Raw genomic sequence first — 3,051 nt, forward strand, 5'->3', positions numbered from 1 at the left:
ACACACACACACACACACACACACACACATAAAGAGAGAGGAAACATTATGAAAATCTATATTCAAAATATTATAATTAAATTTTTATATTTAAAATATGGAAATATCTAAATATTTTATATAATATTTATTGTAATAAAAAAATTAATATTTTGTAAATATTTCTATAAATATTGTACATAAAAAAAATAAATATAATTATTTATAATTATTATATTAATAAAGAAATAAGAAAATCGAAATTTAAATTGGTAATGTACATTAGAAAAAAATTCTTTAAATGAAAGAAATATATTTTGTTACATATAATTTCTTAACTTAAAAAAATATTTGTTAAATTTTAGAAAATATATAATAAATATAAAGAAATATTTTTTTAAATTTGTAAAATAAGCTGTAAAATTATGAATTTATAAATAAAAAAGTGATTTTTTTAATTTAAAATATCTATATATATAAGAATAAATAAATAATTTCCTTACAAGGAGAAAATTAGCGTTTTTAAATGTAGAAACTGTTTAAATAAATATTTGCTTGTTTTAAAAGTAAATAAAATACAAGTAAATCATTTTATAAATCTGAATAAATTATTTTCTAATATTAAAAGTATTTTTTTATGTTTCAAATTAAAGTTTCTTTTATTATCAGAAAAAAATTTATTTAAATTTACAAAATAATTTATTTTACTTACTTTTAAAACATGTAAATATTTTTTAAATATACTTTCTACATACTTTTTTCTACATACTTTTTAAAAGAATTTATTCTCTTCTTTTAAATAAATCATATGCTTTCGTATATGGATATACCATATGTACACAATATAAAGCGTCTCTCAATCAAAGTGACAGTGACGCAGTAGGTAAGGTGAACGACACAAGAATCAGCCCAAGTAACAGACTCACGTCAAAATGACGTAAAAAACTGGTCATAACTGGTCGAATGACGTCAAGTGACTAAATAACGACGTCTTTAAAACGTCTTTTTTGTGACATCTTAATGACGTTTCTGTATAACGTCTTAAAAACGTATTATTGACGTTTAGAGACGTCATAAAACGTCATTAAGTCGTCTAAAATGTCGTCATCGATCTGTGACATTAGACTATCATTTTGACGATATTCTCACGATATTTTTGATCATTCCTTGGTTATTTTTTATCCTGAACTTACTTAGATTTGGATGTCATTTTGACGTGTCTGCTACCTGGGAGAGGTCTCAGGCTCGAATCTCAGCAATGCCCATACAGCACAGAAGCTTGCAGCAACATTGCTACAACGTTGCAAGATTGCATATTGCAGTGCAATGTTGCAGAGACTTTGCAGTGACATTAATTTGCAATATTACTTTAGCAATATTGCAGTAATATTTAAAAAAATATTACGAATATAATATATTTTATTTATTTACTAGTTATTTTTGTTACTTGTATTTCAAATTCAGTAATGTTTTACATCAATAATACTTATAGAATAGTACTTAGAATAGCACTCGTTAGTGGCAATCATTAATTTGTCTTATTGCATATTTTTTATACTTCTTATACCGTTTTTTCGGAGAAAATATTTTCTTTAGATTTAATATTCGTACTTGTTTAAATTTGTGGTTTCTTTTTATTTTATTAAAATATTATATTCTTAAACAAAATATTATTTTTTAAAACGATGATAATAAAACTTTTATTTCGTTCAAAGAAACCATGTCATTTGATGAAACAACACTATTGTTTTAAATAATATTTTTTAAAAGTTTCTCTCAAAATTTAGTATTTTGATTTGTTTAATTTGGATTTTCTTGGATTTTTTAATTTTTTTTTGTTGGATTAATCATTATAACATTTTGTTAAAAATGTAAAAGTAATTATCACTGGTTCACTACATTACATCAATATTCATCGCATATCGAATGTTGCATTGTTTCAATATCTATCAACAAATTATCCAATAAACAACAAGTAAAAATTATATAACTATTATTTGGTGTTTGCTAGGTATGTTATAATATACTGTGAACAATATAAGGATACATTATATAAGCAAGAATTGCAAGAACATCGTTGGAGTCATCAGAGTCACCGCGTGCGCGCTCCATCATCAGGTTAAGCAACAGTTTAATGCGGTCAGGACATGGAGTGGTATATCGCTTGGGATCGAAATTATCGCAGGAGGATTCACGAAAGTTTCGAATGTGTTGACAACCTTCGATATCTAGTAGTTTATGAGACATGAGAAAATTAGGAATATAAGTGTATTTTTGTAAATATGATTTTTTCATTTTTCACCTTCGCATAATAATTCTCAGTATTTGATTACTATCAATATTTAACAGTGATTTTATTATCAGTATTCACTAGAAATTAAGTACTGGCCAAAAAATTACTGAATTACTGGTAATATTTAATCACTAATAATTTTTCAGTATTTCTTAGTATTATATTTCTATAAGGGTAGTCATTATAATATATGTGTTAAAGTATTCTGATAAATAAAATATATATTCAAGCAGTATAAATGTACGATTTATTATTTTTATTTATTTTACATATTATTTACAATTAAATGTAACAATTAATAGCTATTTGTTATTTGATTTACCGATTAAAATTTGATTGGTTGGTCTTTATTACAAATTAATACAAAATATAGTTACAAATAAAAAAAAATACCAGCGATAATTTTGTCTATATGTGTCATAAATAACATGTGCATAAAGATACAAAAAATAATAAAATTTAGAAAATTTAAATTTACTCTCTACGATAACATTTACTCTCTACGATAAAGATATTCAGCTATAGTATTCCTTTTCTCACTACCATTAATTTCTTCATTACAATTTTGAACTGGACCTCTAATATTTTCATCCAAATTATCATTGACTTCCATTCTTTCGTTTACATATTCCTCAATATTAGTATCTTTATAATATATGCACATGTTGTGTATAACACATACAGCCAAAATTGTCGCTGGTATTAAATCTGTGCGATTCATATCTAAATATTTAAGCCTTCTAAATCGTCCTTTTAAGAGAGCAAATGTTCTTTCGATA

Source organism: Odontomachus brunneus, unplaced genomic scaffold (assembly GCF_010583005.1).
Source record: "Odontomachus brunneus isolate Ranch 3 - 2012 unplaced genomic scaffold, Obru_v1 Obru_scaffold_299, whole genome shotgun sequence".
Lineage (NCBI taxonomy): Eukaryota > Metazoa > Arthropoda > Insecta > Hymenoptera > Formicidae > Odontomachus > Odontomachus brunneus.